A 20,863-nucleotide genomic window follows, 5' to 3' on the forward strand; every position below is an offset into this window, starting at 1 on the left:
GAAAAAGACATGGTTCCATGACTGTGTATTAAATCAGTCGATAAAACCAACCACAGAAGTTAAAAAAAAACTGTACTTCACTTTTTAAAGGGTTTTCAACAAATGATGAAATGGTACAGTGAAATACATCTTGGCTAAAACATTTAATAAAAATAACAAGTAATCCTTGATGCTACATTCACGTCGCCCTCGGCAACGCAGGTTCAAGGCTTCATTCTCCCACATCCAATGAACAGTCTATGCAAATGTGCACAGACTGTCTGTGCGTTTCGGGCTTCCGCTTTCAAAACTCTCGTGTTCACACAAGTTGTTAAGTCAGTTTTTCTACAAAACACACATCCATTGAAAGCCATTGAAAATTAAACCAGGTCAAACTTTAACCAATCAGGGATTCGAATTGGGTAGTGATCAACAGGTAGCGTACTTTTTTACTCACAGAAATGCCAGCTGCTGGAAAATGGATCAAATGAAATTAATAATTGCAGTTTTTGTCCGGCTGGAATTACATGACACCAATTCTTTCATATATTGGAAGTGAGCTGTAAGAAAATGCAAGATTTGCACCGCCTCGACATTTCGCACCAAAGCACTTCCAACTGCGAGTACATGTGCTAGTATGGGCAGCAACAGTCCAGTGTAAACAGCGTATGCTAAAAGCGCATTTAAGAACTCACGTTCTTGATCCTGCATCACATGGCTGTAGCAGTTTGAAAGTAACTTGGACAACACTGTAATTTCTTACATTGTGTTTAAAGTCATCAGTGCAGAGTTAGCTGCAGGTTGCGGGGCATTTTGGCTGGTCCTCTTTCTTGAGTCACATAGTCAGACTTACATGTCGACACTGTTAAAGCCACAAAGTGTAAGGCTGAGTTGAAGCCGTCCCAATCATGTGACCATGATTTTATGTAGATTATCTCCAGTTTTGGATTGTTCCTGTGAATTCTGTGGAGCAGAGAATGAAACAATTATAATAAACTAAACATACACAAAAGTATTGAGTACTGAAGTTAAACTTTACCTCAGCAAAAATGTAAAAAACATTAAAACAGATATTATTCTAGGCTACAATGAGCCTAATTGATTAAACTACTTGGACGAGTGGCAAAACATTTTAAAAAGAGAAGTCTATAAATCCATTAGCCGTGACTCAACTTCTAGACATCACCTGGAAGAAAGAGAATTTGTATCTACCAAAAAGAAAAACAAATTTTAAAAAAATGATTCATTTTTTACCGTTTATTTGCCTTGAATTCATGTTAAATGTGTTTGTAATTCCTTATTTTTCCTCTGAAAGATCAATTTTGTGCCAAACAATCAAAAGAAAGATTCCCCTAAAAAGCTGATTGCTGTCCACCAGGAAGGACAAAAAATCAAAATATTGTCTTGACTCTTTATTGTTTGAGGTCAGTTCTTTTTGTGCTTTGTTGATCTTCTCAGTCGCTCATGTTAATTTTTTAACTTTTCCTTAAGTTCTTTCTGTTTGTGTTGATCCTTTTTAAGATCCTGATTTTTATATTTTCTATCTTTTTTGATAAATGAAGTCTCTTTCTTTTTTTTTTTTCTTGATCATTTTCTGTTGTTCTCGTTTGGCCGCTCGGTCACTCACAACCTGGCAGGTAGCAACAACGGGACTCCTTTGTGCCAAGTGGAGAAATCACGCCAGGCGCCTCTCTAACTGACGGCTAAAATCCAGCACATATGGTGGAAAGCAGGGCTTCACTGGTGGAGGAAAGAACCCTCCGGCTTGGGTTTGGATGTATCAATTGGCTCTGATCATGCCAGATCGCTCCAAGTGCCTTTGTGCCCGATCACAGAGAAGGACACAGTTAATGTACCGCCTCTCATATTCCACCCAGAATGAAAAAAAAGAACATAATACAGAAAAAAAGAGGAGACTCCTTTCTCCTGAATTATTAGCAATTTTTCAGTCTTTAAAGAAAAAAAAATCTGCATTTCAATGTGTGTGTTTTTTTAGAACATTCAATACTAAGATATCACCATAGGAGGCCAATCCCTTGACAACAATACACAATCAATGGAAGTCATTAAGCCTTTAAAAGCACTTCACAGGCGTAGAATGATGTTGGTTGAATCCGGCCTGTTTTGTCATTCGTTTCCTTGCTTCTCAGTTCATTGTCTTTTGTTTCACACAGATCTATGAGTCATTTCTGATCAAACGTAGACTGTTCTGCCTTTGTGACCATCTGACAGGTGATCATTTTCCCAGCTGCCGACCGCAGCTGGAGCTTCCACAGGAGATCCTTTCATAGTTCACTTTTTAGTTTTAGAGTTTGAAGTGTTCGTAGATACGTTTATTTTTTATTTTTTGCAGAGTCTCTAAAAGATTTACTTTTATTTTATTAATCAAACTGAAAACTCTGTTGAACAAAATGGGGGCGGATATGTGGGCCGTCAATCATCAGTGTCAGCTGAGATGATTTTAGAACTGACTTTGTTTGACAAAAAAAAGGAACAAAAAAGGGAGAATTCTCGGCAGAAACAAGGGAAAGCATGGAAAGTAGAAGCAAACAAAGACAAGGACACAAATTTTTGAAAATTAAAATGATTCCGTTTTGTACATTTAATCTGTGAATATTTTTTTTAGACAATTAAAAGGTTCTGAACTTGTTTTTTCATATTTTTATAAGGATAAGACCAGGTCAAAATGCTCTTATTTTGGAGGGAAAAATAAAAGGTGAATTTTTTTTTGGTCTCCATAACTTTCGCAATTTGAGCAAAATCTAACCAATTTGCTTAGATGAAGTACTGGCAAACTCACTGACGAAAGCAATCTATTGCATTGCCAGTACTTCCTTTTTTACAGCAAATAAAATGAGAGGCATAAAATGTCCAACCAAATCCCCCCACTAACAAATACAGATGAAAGTGGTTAGATAACAAAGCCTTTATAAAATAACACAACAAGGTTTGGGAACTTTTTAGCAAAAACAGATGGTTGAGTTCAAAGCTGCTGTCAGGACAGAGGAAGGTGGAGTCTGAGAGTTAAAGACAGCACAGATTTAAGTCCAGTCATCTCAAGCAGATTTGCACATTTTAATTGAAACATTTTTATTTTTTAATTTTATTCTGCTTTGAGGGTGGAAGTCTTTAATTTTTAAAGTACTCATATAAAACTGAAATACAACTAGTGTTAGCTTTTACAGTAAGTCTTTAATGGTTACTGTAGTTTTCAAAGTATAAGTATTGTTTGGCCAGTTGGGACATATGCTCTGGTGGTTTTTGAGATGTATCAAAATGACATATTTCACAAAACTGCAATGGAAACACTTTTTTAAAATAAAATGTGTCACGTGAAAATGCGCTTCTTGGTAGGAACTGGCTGTCTTGTGCACTGCACAGCGGGTGCCACAAGACTCTCGCACAGCATCACACACCGCATCAAAGATCGAGTGCGTAATGCAAAGTTTTTTGATCCACAGCTCCTCTGTAAAATCATCAACCACGATTTCCCAAAATGGCTTCATCCGTAGCTGCTCCCACATGTAGGAAGCTTGTCGCTCCATGGCCTGAATAAAATGCTGACGTCTCCTTTGATAGAATATGATGAGCGGATGTCCCGTACCCCATCCCCTACAAGGGATGGGGTACGGGACAGATGGTCTGAGGTCCCACCTTCCTTGTATAATGCATGTATGTGTGTGTTTGTAAGCATGTGTGTGTGTGTGTGTGCGTGCGTGCATGTGTGTTGGAGAGTGTATTTTTCCATGTTTTTGAATGAGGCATCGCGTGAGTTGATTCATGATTTAATGGAAGCAGTGTAATTGGAAAATTGTGTGGATCTTTTTGACATTTCTAGAATTTCGATAAAGTTTTGCGCAGATTTGTAATTGAAACGTAACTATCGATGTAGTCAAGGAGGACATGAGTGTGGTTGGTGTAAACATGAAAGGGTGTAGAAGACAAGCTTCAATGAGGGGAACAATTTGCTATAAAAGGAGCAACCAAAAGTCAAAGAAGATGATGTATTACCAGCTTATATCTTTGGAAAAAATATTCATTTTAGACAATCAGTATTTTCAACATTCTGTATGTAAAAGAGCCATGCTAACAAGGTCATTGCCACTTTGTGGGATCAGTAAAGTTCTATTCTATTCTATTCAGGATGATAGTGGACATGTGTTCCACATTTCTATCTTATTTTAGAGAAAACAGACATAAGGGCCCTTTAGCTCCAAAGATGATAGAGACCAGGTTTTTACCAGTAACAGGTACCAACAAAAAATACCATCTGGGAGGATATCGGGGACATCAATATTAATGACGTTGGATAGTTGCATTTCTGTAGAACTACCATTTTCACGAAGAGGTATATTATATTATTTTTTGGATATGAGACTATCAGGTGAACATCCTTTCAAAAGAAGAAATCAGTTGTTTTTCTTTTATGTCATATTTATTTTTTATTTTTTTTAGCTGGAAAGGACAAGACCTTATTCTTTATAATTCATTGCAGCATCGTTTTACTGGATCAACCAGCCCGTGTGCAGTGCAGATCTTTGAGTGTTTGAATAATGGATGGCAAATCTTAAAGAAATATGGATAATAAAGTTTGTGGTATTAAGATGCTGAGGTTACAGGCTGTTCTGTAAATGATTTAAAATCCAAACAAAAGTCCTAATACATATTTTTTAAAATATAGTTTTATAGATGTTTGTACTAGTGGTAAAATTTGGACTTTTACTGCAGGAAACTGATGATTAAAAATCACTAATCTGTACTTGTAAGTGAAAAAATCTTTAAACAAATAAGATTTGTGGTTTTGATCCACATCAACACAAATACCAGTGTTTCTTGCTGAGCATTTTCCAATTTATAAACTTGGTTACAATGTTACAATTGTCAAAACAATTGTAACATATTTAAACACAATTTAAACAATTTGTATAAAAAGCAATTGTGATGGTACGAGTTTCTACACAAGGTATCAATTTCATCCCCACATTGACCCTAGCTCAAACAGTAAAGCACATTTAAAAGACATATTTTTAAAAACACTGGTTGTTTGTATTACTCTCCAGCACATGACAGAAGTTCCTTCTGGAGTCTGCTATAGCTCTAAAAAGTGACTTCTTAGTGAATGGCACTACTGTGATACTTCTATTTCACTTGCAGAATATATGACATTTTTCTAAATAAATGTTGAGTCAAATAAAAAATGCAACACACCACTGAAGCCTACAACTATTTAGCCTCCCAGCTAATCTGTAAACCGTGCAGGAGTCTGCAAAATGAGGAGTTTTCTGGGGGGAAAAAAACTCAAGATTGTCTATTTTTTTTATTAATAAACGTATCTATATAGTTTTCCAGGTGAAAAGAACAAACTAAAGGTTGCCATTCACATATTAAATAGACAGAAACATTAAAATGTTGAAGGTAGATGAATCAATTCATTATATAGAGTTTCTGAGATCCATTGAAGTCCATAATTATACTCTAGTCATTTGAAATCAACGGTCATCAAAGCTCCTGTCTTAAATGGACAATGATGCATGACTTAAAAAAAAAAAAGCAGTGAATTAAATAAGACACGCAAACAGAAAGTTAATTGGCTGTTTCTATACAATTGAGGTGTCAGTAAAGGTGTAAGGGGAATGGGTCATCTCTGCATCTTTGAGTGCACTGTGACAGCTTCCACGTAGAGCATCTTTCCTATTAATGATACAACTGCTGTTTGGCATACATACACAGTGTCAACTAGCATTTAGGTGGCCACTTCCAGTGAATAGTACATCCAGTACATCCTTGTTTCTGGGCTTCCGCATCCAGAACTTGGGTGTTCACGCAAGTTTTTAAGTCCGGTCACGGGCTCTCCATACAAAACAGGCATTTGTTGATCTCACCCTGGAGGTTTAACCAGTTGAACTTCTTGAATGCTAAGTTGCAGAAATGCTGAAATGTTAACAATCAGGGACTTGTATTTAATAGTGACGTTTAGGTCACGTCCTTTTCAAAACACGGAAACTGTTGTAAACATGATCATGAAGGAGAAATTAATAATTGTCTTTTTTGCCCAGCTGGAAGTTTATGAGACCAAGTCTTTCATATATGGGAATAAAGCTGTAAAGGAAAAAGACTGAAGCACGATTTGCAGGATTTGCACTACTTTGACATTTCACATTAAGCCTCTTCCAACTGCAAGTGGTCAACAAGCCCTAGTAAACAATAAAATTAAAAAAAAGATGAAGAACAAAAACCTCTCCCCTGCCACTCCCTGCTTGTCTGGTGTGTGAACACATCAAACGAATGCACATTTGTGAAACCCCGTATAGCGATGTCTTGAGCACGCCAGTGTGTATGTAACCATCACTGTGAGACTTTCACAATAAGGCACCTGGTTTGGTTTACCAGGTTTTTTAAAAGATGAGGTGCAATCACGCAGCAACAGCTTGGCCACTGAATTTAACATTTTTCAAACAAGTTGAGGTGGACCCTTTTCAAAAAGGTAGTACACTTGAAATGTGCAGAATCCTTCTTCAGACTAAATTGGAACATTTTAAGTTTACAATTTATGTATAGTATTTAAAAAGCAAAATTCAAATATACTGCCTTGATTTTAATATAAAAAAGTCTACCTGTGGTACACTTAAACAGATTACAATTAGCTAAAGGGCAGCCATTATTCACTCCACATTTTACCTTTACAACAGAGGTAAACATATTCAAAGGTTGGTGGGGGGAAAAAATAGTTAAAACTGAAATTGCTCTGGATTGATGGTTTAAGCACTACTTTCTGTCCCAGTTGTTTTATTTTCCACAGGATAGCCTGTTTTACCTTTCTACCTCAACAGTTGCTTTAACCTGTATGCCCCATATAAACAGCCCTGTACTACTGCTACTCTTTCACATTGTCTGACTGGACAACATTGGCTCTCCAGCTCTAAATGTTACTTCCTAACTATAATACCCAGTTTGATTTGATTCCAGGATTCTCCCTGTCTACATTTGTCCCCATTGATTCTCTTTCTGCCGATCAGATCCGCCTCTGTCTCTCCCTTTTGGATACTACCATCTGGATCTCTGAACTTGGCTCAAATTTAGGATAAGAATGTTGAATTGTCCGAGCTGTTTTTTTCTTCACCAGTCTCTGCACTGGATACCCCTCCTTCCCACACTATCTCCACTTATCACCAGTGGATTTAGCAGATTTCTGCCCTCTAACCTCCTCCACAGCAAGCTCATTCTCTAGTGTGCACACGCCCCTAAGCCTGTCTGCAACTCACCTGCTTCTCTTGTCTTCCCAGAGCAACTTGAGGGTTTTCCCTCCACCTGAAGCTCTTCTCCTTTTCCTGCACCAAGTTCCTCAATAAATCCATGTGTAGCTTTACTTTGAAGTTTTGGTTAGACAGTATACTTGTGTTTCACAATATAATTCGTGATCCCATTTACAGGATAGCCTTTTGACGTTTGATTGATGTCTCAGCTCAGTTTAAATAAGCTGAGTTTCTGCTATGGCTTCGTTTTGATTTGTAAAGTTGAACTATTTTATTGTCAAGATTGTGTTCTTTTATTGAACAGAAACCTGTGTCTTTGAATTTTTGCAGTTGTGTCCTTTACATCTTTGACCGTTGCAAATCTGGGCAAATGTTCTTTCTTCAAACTGCATATATATAAGGCTACGTTCGCACTGCAGGCTGAAATGACCCAATTCCGATTTTTTTTGCCCCTATGTGACCTGTATCTGATCTTTTCAGAGAGTCTGAACGACACATATCCGATCTTTTCAAATGCGACCCAGGCCACTTGGGTATGTGGTCCTGAATCCGATACGTATCCGGTCTTTTCAAATGCGACCGCCGTCTGACCGCCCAGGCCACATGAATCCGACGCGTACGTCATCGATAGGCAAAAAACGTCATCATTCTGCATTGAAGTAGGTGGGAACAAGAACATAAACATCAACCATGGCGGATGATGCTGCTAAGAGCAGTCAGTGGAAGGGAAGAGAGGTGACCGATTTGATTAATATTTGGGGTGACAGCTCTATTCAGGGCAAACTCGAGGGCTCTTATCGCAACCGGGCGGTTTTTGAAAACATTTCCAGCGAAATGGCAGACCGTGGTCAGAAGCGCGGAGGAGACTGGCTTCTCCAGGGCCGAAGGCGGATCCTCCTTCGTGGTTCACTTACCCGTTCGGACCTTCAGAGCGGGTTAATAAAGAGTCAATAGCATTTATTCTGGGGGAATGCCCTCTTTTATTATTGTTCTCCTTCCTCCATAACACACAACATGAATGCGCGCCCCCACTGCCCCCCTCATTCCCTACCTCGTTGCACGCCAGTGGGTAGAGACGATCCTTGCTCCATTGCCTTCTTAAAATGAGAAGATTGTAATTGTGCTGGCTCCTTTGTGAAAATAAATGTAATAATGCAAAAAGAGCTCAGCTGTTGACAACACTGTTGTTGACATCCATTGCTAACGTTAGCTACTACCGCAAACAACAGTGACGTCGTTCCCCGATGAATACTCCTCTGCGCATGCAGGTCACTTCTGGGTCATATCACGGTCACACGGGAGATCACAAAAATTCACATTTAATTGGAAATGTGAACGGCGTTGCAAAAAAAAAGAATTTTTTCAAAAAAATCTGAATTGAGCATTAAGCCCTGCAGTGTGAACGTAGCCTTAATGCTTCTAATTACAAACAACTTTTTTTATGTTTATTGCTTTACTGTTTTACATTCATGGATGTTGTTTGTTATTTTTTTTTTTTAATGTACAATTATACAAATAAGCCTCGAAGAAAACCAAAAAGGTGGTTGATAGATGTTGTCCAGGAGTACAAGGGGATTGTTGGTGGGAGTGAGGAGGAGGAAAAGGAAAGGGTTAATTAGAGACAGATGATTTGCTGTGGTGACCCTAAGACAAGTAATTTCTTCAAATTTAAATTGGGTTTTCTTCAGTAGCATTTGCCCTTTTATTGGTTTTCCATACAGGCTGGCTGTGACTCCACCCACTCACCTGTGGATCCTATTGAACAGTCACAGCTCTCTGCCCTTTGTTAAGTAGCAAATTTATTCAAAGAAGGCTTCCTGAGTCATCAGTGTTGCCTCATCTTGCTTCATTCCAAATTCGCTATGTCCATGTTCTGTTAAGTTATACAGTATGTGCTATCAATACATTCTTGGGACTTCATTAGATCTTTGCTCATGTTTTTTTACAGACTCTCCTCAACCCACTTTCAAGTTTGGGGTGTGGACTTCCAACAAGCTCACTCTTGATTGGCGAGAATGGTTGCCATAGAAATTTTGACTCAGACCTATTTGGACCAATCCTTACTTACTGACAATTTTTGGTACCAACGTGGCAACCCTGATTTTTTTTTCGTACATGGTTGAGTTGGGAACCAATAATTGCAGTTATGAGGCCGCTTTACATCATTTTGTAGCAGAATCCAATAGATGACATCAGGAATTATCTTTCCAGTGTTTGGTTGTGTTTAGGGCTTTGACAATTTTTAAGATTGTTTGTCAAAGTCAACATTATTTTTTTTGTTACTTTTTGTTATTTTTCCTTCTGCTACTGCAATCTGTCTTTAAGATCAAAAACTTAAAAATAAGTAAGTTGAGAAAAAAATCCCCACTTGTAAAAAAAACAGTGATGTTTTCAGTTCCCATATCTTCATTGATACAGGATCAAAGACAATCTCAGTCTACTGCTATGTTTGTAATAAACAATTGGCAGATGAGTCCACTCTAGTCATCTGTGTCACACTTTGGACCTTATAGCATGTTCCCTTCACACAGACTTGTCTTTCATCATCTCATTTCTTGTGTTGCTTTTCCTTTCATGTCCTGTCTTCCACATGGATTTACTGAGTTTCACCGTGGATATCCCAGAGGCTTTGTTATCAGGACATTTTAAAGGTGTGTCTGAAAAACAGAAAGAGGTGGTTGGCAGGTTACCGTGCTGTTGTCACCTTTGGGTTACAGATAAAAACTTGCAGTAGCAGCCCATGGGACCATTTCCCTTGAAGTGTCAGACTTTATATACCACATTTCAGCTGAAGATGGTTGAGTTTTACTCTGTCTTGAATTAATATTTAACCAAGAAGATCAATGCTCATAAGTAAGTGAGACAGTTGTGCGCTTTCTGAAAACACTTGCAGAACCTCCAGAGACAGTGCTTTCCACATAAGAGTTTTGGTTTGTTTAGTCAGACTAAAGTCTGGAGTCCTGGGAGCACCCATTTTCTCCTGAAAACTCAACAAACACGGACAAGGATGACAAAGGATAAATTAAAGATTTCTTTATCGTGTTTATTATGAGTACTTCATCCATCACCTCCGCACATCCATCACATCCGCACCTCCATCACCTCATTCATTAGAGAAATTCTCCTTTCGACACATTTTTCTCATGTTTAAATTCTTTTTAAAAATGTACTTAAAAAATGTATGAGATTGTCTTTTATCTGTTTTCAGTTGGAGAAGAATGGGTGGAAAAATGTACAGAAAAGCCATCCTGTTACTTAAAAGCAACACGTGATACTGTACTTTTAGTGTTTCAGGATACTGGTATCTGGTTTCCCCCTTTTCTTCCCTTGACCATCCAACTGCAGGAATGTGGAAAACCCAACTGAAGGGTTAAAGCTCTAAAGGCTGATTTCCACTAGTCTGTCTATGGGGTGTCGCTAATCCATTGCGTTGACGCAAAAAAACACAAGGTTCATTAATCAATCAGAATGTTTACACAATCGGAGGTTGGAATATGTTTTGAAGGCCAAATTGTCATCAGAGTTGGACAGTGTTGGACAACGTTGCCTTGGTCTTTGGAATATTTTTTGGTCTATTCACTCAAATTGAGATACCCACAAGGTTGCAGTGCAAGCTTGTTAGCACTGACTTGCTGTTCATCCTCCTCATAATGAATTGGCGATCTGTTCAGGTTGTACCCGGCCCCGTCCAACAGCCACAACCCTAAAAAACAGCACAGGGGAGACAATGAATTTTTAAAAATGACTAATTTGACATACTGTACATGTGGTAATGTTTAAGTTTTACGCGCTTTTAATAAATGTGCAATGTAATGGTGTGTCCTTTGCATTTTTCAATTTTTATTTTGGCTGCTTAATGTTAAAAAGAGTTTATCAGATTTGTAAGTTCAATAATGAAAGTATTGAAATTACAGTCATTTGGGTGCAAAACATTTTAATGGTAGCAGCTTATTAGAAATTGTGTTGACAACAAAAATAATGAATTCTACTAAAAAAAAATAAAGTCAGTCTAACTGAAATAATTTGTGTTGGGACAACACAATATGAACATGTAAATTCAACAAAAAATAATTGGTTGCAACGAGTTTCCACTATTTAATTGTGTTGGTTCTACAAATCCTTTTTTTCAGTGTAGCCTTAGCCTAAGGCTTATTTGTTTTTGCATTGCTGAGGACATCAACAACCATCAGATAAAATCGCTGCACACCAGAAGAAACCATCTGATGTCTTATCAAATCCAAGCTCAGATATGCAATGCAAAAACAACCTGTCCCTCTCCCACAGCTGTGTGAGTGTGTGCATGCGTGTGTGAGTGAGATGAATGCCTCATCTGTCTGTGGGCTATTTTATGCATCAAATAAGGAAAAAGGTGCTTCTTTTGAGAAATATTGAAAGATGGTGTTTGAAAATATAAATTCTAACACTGTGGGTTTTTTGTTTGTCTGATTCTTCCCTTTTCACAATATCAGATGCTAAGATCATTTGCTTCATCAATTACTGCGAAAGATTTACCAGTGAATTTTAGACTCAGTTACAAGCAGGCCAGAACTGTCTTGTTTGCTTCACACCAAAGAATAGGTGGGCTTTTATTCCTCACACGGTAGGCACACTAAGACCAAGAATTAAATGCACTCTTTACCTCAGAGAAAACAAAATGACTAAGTCATAGAGAGCAGGCAGGGAATTTGGACATGACCATAGTTTGTTTAGCCAGGTTAGTTAGCAGCTAGCAGGTCCTTACCCTGTTTGAAATGCTATATTGCCAAAATCCCTGCCATAACATATCGACTTTTGAAGTTAGGTACATATTTGATCTCTTTGTGAACCACTGACACTGTTGCAAACACTCTCTTGACTCGTTTGTCTAAGAAACTTAATAGGGATAGCAGTTTGACTTTGAAACAACTCTTCTATAGTCAGCCTCCCCCGAGTGGAGCGTAGCTTACTAGCTATTCCCTTATACCTTTGCTGTCAAATCTGTGCATTTAGGGGTTTTCCTCCCTAAGGCTACTTCCACAGACCTCAGATTTAACTGACAATGCAAAGCTTTCTGTCAAAAAAGCTGTTGACCAATAGAAAAATAAACAAATAACTTCACATTACCATTACCGGGTGAAGAGAAAACCTTATTAATCTTGGACAAAAAAAAAAACAAACAGTAAATTGGGAAGCCCACATCCTGTAGCATCAATATGAATGTTACTTTCACAGTTGTCATGTATCCAAAACTTTCTTAGAAAATTATCTATAAGTGAGAGCAAGGGGGTGCACAAGCCCAGGACAGTCCATGGTTTAGCCTTGACACTTGTACAAAACATAAGCAGGGAGAGTCGGTCTAAAACTGACAGCTGTCAGCTTTGTCTGTTAGAAAAAGACTTTTGCCATCTGTGCTGACATCTCATCTTAAGTCATTGAACTGACTGAATTTACAAAATGCCACACTTTTTAATAGGGAGCTGAAAGTAAGGAGGTGGTAGTAGTTCACCCCAACCTCCTAGACAGACAGACAGACAGACAGACAGACAGACAGACAGACAGACAGACAGACAGACAGACAGACAGACAGACAGACAGACAGACAGACAGACAGACAGACAGACAGACAGAAGAGAAGAGATATAGAGCACAGATGTTAAGATGTTTAGATACGAAAGCTCCTCGCCATACATGGAGGGTTCCATCCCAAATCCAGCATCCTGAGACTGTATGCTAGCCGTAAGGAAGGAGGCTCAGGACTAGTGAGCATGGAAGCCACTATCCAGGATGAAACATCCAAGATGCTTGAGTACATCAAGCTCAAGGCCCCAACTGACTGTGTGCTCAGTTAATGTCTCAGGCAATGGAGAGCAGAGGATGCAGTGCTGGAGGACAGATCCTCATGGGAGGACAAACCCCTGCATGGATGTACCACCGAACCATAACTGAAGTGGCTGACATCAAGAAATCCTACCAATGGCCAAGACAGCCCTGGCCTACAAAGACAACCCTGAAGCACTCGTCTTGGCTGCACAGGAACAACCGCTGAGCACCTTACTATGGAACATTATAGGCAATTAACATTACAGTAACAAACAAACAGAAACATGTTGAGATTGGGCTCATCCAAAAAAGTAAAAAAACAAACAAAAAAAAACTGGAAGCAATATAACATTATATATTTAGGGTTTGATTCAGCACTCTTGAATCTCTTTTTGAAAGGTTGTCACTAGCCGCGGTTACATGTGCAAAATATCTTGATCGTATCAAAGATCGGATTGGGACTCAACCGTGTACATTGGACCAGAAATGCTTTTTCCGATTATAACAAATGTTTACATGCGCCACACTTAAACTCCGACAAACTCGGTCAGAATCAATCATTTGGACATGCGCAGTACTCTCTAAAACACTGGAAAAGAAAATGAGTTCCAATGTAAACAAGCCAATATAATATACGAAATGATCTTCTAAACATGCTTTTATTATTGTTATGGTTATTATGAAGCGCCTGTTCGGTCATCATTATATTTTCAATCTGTGTGGTCAGTGCTTTTATTTTTTGGTGGAACTGAGCCGGAAGAAGGGTTAGGAGAATGCTAACATGCGCTAACATCATTTAGCCTTGGATGAACATAAAATCCATGCGGGAAATACCGCAATCTGCATTTTGGCTGCATGTAAATGTGTGGGAATAGCATCAGCCTTTATTTTGGAAACACAAATCCACGTGATTGTTTGAACGGTTTCTAAGGACTGAGCGGCATTTCTGCTTTGAAAAGCTCACACACCGCCCCAAAGCCGCTGTGTGAGCTGGCGGTCCGAGCTCTGCTCAGAGACACAGTTCTACCAGGAGACACGGTTCTACTGAGTCCAGCAGCTCACCCAGAGACAAAGCACACACACACACAGGGGTGTGACGATGACCACATGTTTTATTTTGTTATGTTTTTGTTTTTTTTGTTTTTTTTGAAAGTTCTGCATATGGTGCGTGATTGGAACTATAATAAACACATTAAACACATTCATCTTTGCTGATAATTTACATTTTCAGCTAGTGTCTCACTGCCTCTATGCTCCACGTGCTCCCTCTACTTACACACACGGCACGATTTCAGAAGCACATACACATCGTCATTCTACAACAAAAGTTTGTGTCTAGCGAGTAAATGCGACAAATTTACTGCGTTCTAATTATTAATTTCCAATCGATTCATTTCCATTACAAGCTGCGTGCATTCTTGAGGTCGCAACACGGCCGCCGCCAGAGGATTTTGTGTTGGGGGGGTTTATTACTGTTCTCCTTCACTCCGTAACATTAAACATGAATGCGCACCGTTTTGTTTCGATGAATATCACTACATGTTTTGTTTGGGAACTATTTTGTGCAGGGCAAAGTTACATGTCTGTATAAACAAAGACAGAGCCTCTTGCCCCGTGTTCTTCACGGGTGTCAGACTCCATGGCTGCCGGAAAGGTGACAGAGTGTCTGCAGTCTCGTTTATTACTAGGCAATGTACACTGACCAAAAATATAAACGCAACACTTTTGTTATTGCTCCCATTTTTTATGGTATGAACTCAAAGATGTGAAACATTTTCCACATACACAAAATAACCAGTTCTCTAAAATATTGTTCACAAATCGTTGGATTCCGACCGGTTCCGGGTTACACGGCAGGACGCGTGGCGTGCCTCTCTGCGAATACAACTATCTTCAAATTACTTAAAAGGTTGATTTTCAAAAAAGAGAGCTGACCATGCCCCCGAAGAAACCCCAAGAATACAAGGACCTCAAAAAGACTCTTGACATTATTCAAGAAACGCTGAAAAGTTTTATGGAACAAGTGTCGGCTAAGCTAACGCCACTCTGGGATATGATGGAAGAGTTCCGAAGATTTCGGGCTCAAAACGAGCAGCGAGAAAACCGGGTCGAGATTCTGGAGAAAAGACTGGACGATGTGGAACAGCAAGTAAGGATGAATAATGTCATTCTCACTGGAGTACCATTCAAGCCTCGAGCGAAGCTGAATGCAGCAGGAGCAAGCACTGCTAATGCTAGCGCTAGCGTAGCTAGCAGTGCCAATACGGAGATCGGTGCAGTGTCTTTGGAACAGCAAATACATTCATTTCTCACATCTAAAGGGATTTCCCTGGATCTTAATACCATCGAGACCTGCCACCTGCTCCCCAGGAGAAAGGAGACGGATAAACCAGCGATCCTCATCAGGTTTGTGAATCACAAACACAAGCTAGCTTTGATGACCCAAAGGAAACAACTTAAAGGTTCGGCTGCTTATCTGAACGACCATCTGACCAGAAGGAATGCTGAAATCTCAAAACATGCACGGCTTCTCAGGAAGCAGAAGCAGATTGAGAACACTTGGGTTAAAGGCTGCAGGATTTATGTCAAACCGCTCGGTCCAGAGGACCGATCCAAGGTTCTGGTTGTGAACACCATGAAAGACTTTGAAAAGTGTTTGATCACGGTCGTCTGAAACAACATGGAGTAATAAACCAAAGAGCCAAACAATTTCAAGAAATATGACACGTGGATTCATCACTTTACGTAACCTGAATAACAGCAGAGTTCTGACCTGCAGACAACTTGACCTCAACTTTCACCGCAGCTGATATCAGCTGAAGAAGGATATGGACCTGAATCTAATGTCTGCAGACATAACATCGAAGAGAACTATAAACTCTGTTTTGAACCCAGGAGATCAGCTGTTATCAGTAAAAGAAGAAATACCAACCTTGGACAATCGACAGTTATGGACCCTTTTTACTCTTCCCCTAGAGCATTTCTTTATTATAAAAAATAAAAAAATAAAAATAAAAATAAAAATACAGAAAAATATTTAAAAAAGTAAAACAAATGATTAATCACTTATTGAAAATTGTTAAATTTATTGACTTTTAATGATTTTACTTCACTTTCTCCAAAACTTGATAAATTGATTCAAAAATCTTTCCTAATGTAGCATAATTTTGCACATGTTTTTAACTTTTGATACTTGATGAAATTTTTGCTATGAAAATTCCTGAAACAGTGTTGTCTGCTTTACTGATATAGTATTATGTTTTATTCATATGAATGGCTTTTATAAGTAACATAATCTGCATATAGTTCAGATGACTGATCTGCATTTGCCATGTTGATTTCTAAAATAGTTATTTTTGACGTAATACTTCAGTAATTCATCTTTGTCATGTGCTTTATCGATATCTTATGATCTTTAATTCTGTCTGATAAAAACTGGGAACCGGATATTGATAAATTATGTAATAAAATGGTTACAGTATAACGGGGTGGGATTATATAAGTTCGCTTCCTCCCACTCCCTTTCAAGCAATATTTATTAATATGTCTAATTATCCTAAGTTTGATTAGTTACTGTATGCATGTATAACTGATGTTTATATTGCTGTTGTGTATTATTTCTACTTAATTGCTTGAAATAAACCATTTCAAATCAAAAATCAAAATCTCTCTAAATCTGTGATAGTGAGCACTTCTCCTTTGCCAAGACAATCCATCCCACCTCACCTGAAGATTTCAGAGTGGCCTTTTCTTGTGGCCAGTCTAAGGCACATCTGTGCAATAATCATGCTGTCTAATCAGCATCTTGATATGGCACACCTGTGAGGTGGGATGGATTGTCTTGGCAAAGGAGAAGTGCTCACTATCACAGATTTAGACAGATTTGTGAACAATATTTCAGAGAACTGGTTTAGCTCATGCTGGTTTGCGGCGCCTTCCATCCGTGAAACCAGGGTTCGACTCCGGGCTGCTCCCTGTTCCCTTCTCTACCTCTGCCGGTTCCAAGCCCGGTTTGAGAAGGTTGCGTCAGGAAGGGCATCCGGCGTAAAACATTGCCAAATTTACCATGCGACTTGTTCGCTGTGGCGACCCCTGATGGGAGAAGCCGAAAGTGGAAGATTTCAGAGAACTGGTTATTTTGTGTATGTGGAAAATGTTTCACATCTTTGAGTTCATACCATAAAAAATGGGAGCAATAACAAAAGTGTTGCGTTTATATTTTTGGTCAGTGTATAATATTCTGAGAAGCTGTCTGTAAAGGAGAGCACTTGTGAAGCCTCGCGTGCAGCTAGAGAGCGGTCCGCTGCAGAAGAATCACCACACACCCCCAACACACTTGTGCGCGCTCCTTTCTCCTACACACGCAGCCCCTGACACACACACACACACACAGTAATTCTACAACACCTATATGGTTAGTTCATTAGTTAGATAGCTAGTAGTTAGCTTTTACTGTTATTTGTTAATGAAGAATACTGCGTTGTAATTGTATTTATTTCCGACACGGCCGCTGGGGGATTTTGTGTTTGGTGGGGGGGGATTTACCGCGACACTGTGACCCCTGCTGGTTCATCACCGTGGTGATCAACAATCCCACACCGTCACAGCTCTACACACACACAGACACACACACACCCTGCCCTCAAACACAGAGCTGTAAGTCCGGTCGGTCCTGTTTGCGCTCCAAAGCTTTCTCTGGAGCGGAACACCGTCTATGCCTGACGTAAAACCAGAGCAGTAGTGACACACGATCGAAATGAACTGTTTACATGCACCACGGTCGGATCAACAATCGGCATAACCCACCTATCTCGATCGTAAAGAAATTTTGATCTGAACGAGTCTGATCGGAGCAGAACATTCTGAACGGCGTGTTTACATGACCCATTTTTCTTCCGATCAGGCGTTCATTCCAATTATCTTTGTCCATGTAAACGCAGCTAGGGAAAACAATAATTTTAGCCATGCTATAATTCAGAAGTCTTGTGAGAAGCAAAGCGGACTAATATTTTGTAAGTCTTCTAGGCTGAACAAACAACACTTTAAAATGTGAACTACTAAAGCAAATATAGTAAACTCACTAAGTTACAGGTTTTGATGTATTGCAGTTTTGTAAATTATAGAGCTAAAAAGTGGGTATGCAAATTTCGGGGAATTAATGGAAAAAATATTACAATCCAGATGCTTAATTCAGCTTCGTAGAACGTAAATCTCAGTTTTCCTGCATTCTTTCTTTCCTGGTTGGAAATGTATAACATATTAGACAAATTAATGGCTTCCTAAACTGCAGGAAATGCAGCTCCACGGAAAGCGGAGGAGCAGTAACATAAAACAACTCATGAAATCACTCATTGTCTACTGTTCCTTTGATCTTTGCTTCAACATATGTTCAACTCTGTACCTTTTGCTTTAGTTGCGGCCCATGTTGCTGCCTTAAACCCTCCATGTGTCCTCATGTGTACCAGTAAAAAAGAAAAATGCACTAAAATAAAGAGCTAATATGGTAGGAGTAGCAGTAGATTATATTTCTGTCTTGGTCCCAACTTATGGGCTGCTTTCACTTTACAGAAAAATTGCCTTTAGCTAAATCCTCATGTCATTTACATCAGTAAGATAAACATAAAAGGAAATCATTTACTTTTATTTCACAGCCTCCCCAAGCAATTTTCCAAGTAATGTGACACTTCCCTATGTACAATTTTAACGCATGTCTTAAAAATGAACTTGATCTTCCCCGGAATAAGCACCACAGATGGAATATTTATTTTGATGAGATGTTTGTATTCATGATTTATTGTTTTGCATACATGGATGTGTAAGCTGTTGCTGTGCAGGTTTTGAATAATTTTTCAAATAAAGCAAGCAGCGGAAATCTGCAACGAATTTCCATTCACTCGGTTGACGGTTGAATGAAAACAGTCAACTAGAATGAAACAATCAAGCAATCAACAGATCTTTGCAACACTGCTTCCTATTGAAAGCATCGTGGAGTGTCACTAACACAATGCACAATGGAAAAAAGAGGGAAATAAAGAGTTGTTAATGAAGATATTTTTTAATTCTTTGTTTGTCCATACAAATATGTGCATGCTTTTCTGCACCATTGTGCTTAGAGGCCAAATGGTTAGCAAAATGTCTCCAATAATACACTAATCTTGTTAGAAATGTTAAGTTGCACCAATAATAAAATAACTACTCAAGCACGGAGTAAAACCTTGAACATGACATTTGCTCTATTGTGAATGGTGTAATAATAACAGAAAAAATAGAACTAAATATGTAAACTTCTGTATATTCAAGAAAGCTATTCATTTGGAAAAATCTAATTAAAAAATGTCGCAGCAAACGTGAATCTGATTGTTTTAGGTGAAAAGGGATAAATGCAGCGATGACTTTTTTTAAAATTTTTTGTTGCTATGAAACCTAACCTGAATATACCTACGCCAAGTCGAGTTAAGTGTTCTGGTGGAGGAGTGCGACTGGGAGTCTGTGTGTTCAAATTCATGGCTTGGTCACACCAAAGAGTATTGCTTTGTCCAAATTCACTCCCTACTCCTTACCTTGTTCTTCATGAGCTGCTTGTTTTGCAGCTAATTCTGCTTCGTTAAGTACTGGTCACCTGGATCACTAAAGCGGGGTTAGCTGCTAAACAAGCAGGGCAGTAGCTCATGAAGAGCAAGGTAAGACACTCCTGGGCGTAGAGGCTGATCATTTTTCAGGTATCCCACGGGTCATAGGATTCCGGTGGGATTCCCATGGAATGAGAGTAATCTGTTTCATTAAACAAGATTGTTCCAGTGTGGGATGAAAGACTTATGGGAGCAGATGGGAGCAAAAACCAACTAAAGGGAAACATGAAAAAGAAGTAAAGACGGAGCAATTTTCTGGTAACATGGCAACAATGCAACACAATAAAAAAATGAAATACAAAACCCAGAGAGCCCCAGTGCTTCTACTTACCTTTTTTTTTAACTGGATTTTAAAATGCATCGATAGAGAGAGCTACAATCCATGACAAGTGTGATGTAGAGAAAATTGACATCCAACGAAAAGTAAGACTAAAGAAGACATGTCTATTAGGTCTATCGAACTTGCAGGAAAGTTGGATGTCTTAAAGGAGTTCACAGGAGTTCAGTGCAACGGTGATATCAACTCATATGCAGCTAGAAAACAAGTCTTATCATAGTGAAGTACATCAGTGATTCCTGGACAAGTGGTCCCATTAATCAAACAGAAATTGCAGTCAGATGTAAAGTCTCATCTGCCTGAAAATGTGGATGCACTTTGGCTCCTTCACAGCAACATAGAAGTAGGAGGGAGTAGAAGTCATACTACCAGGAGCGGGACGGGACAGGATTATTTTTAAACTCTGGTCCGGGAGCAGGGTGGGACAGGTTTACATAAGTGGGAGTGGAACGAGATAGGACTGAAATCCACCAATGTGTTATCCGCTGGTATGGTGTTTGACATTTTGATGGGTGTCCAAATCTGCAATTACAAAATCCAGTGCCCTGGAAATGTCCAAAAGTGTCCAAACCAGTGTGCGTTGACCATTGACTATAACTGGACGCATTGTATGTGACGTCACCCATAGAAAATGCCTCGCTTCCAGTTCCAACCAATTAAAGTCAATTCAGTTGCCATTTTTCTGCAATATGTCCATTGCCATGACCGAACACTCGTCCTCAGGAAGCCGTGATTGGTCCGTCTACATTTCTACGGCAACCACTCTTTTCAAATCAGTAGGGAAAGTGTTATAAGGCTTGGGAGAATCTGTCAAACGCTTTGAACTTTAGGACTTTAGGCCACCTATTTTTATTCAGGCATTGGAT

This window comes from Oryzias latipes, chromosome 12, assembly GCF_002234675.1.
Source record: "Oryzias latipes chromosome 12, ASM223467v1".
NCBI lineage: Eukaryota > Metazoa > Chordata > Actinopteri > Beloniformes > Adrianichthyidae > Oryzias > Oryzias latipes.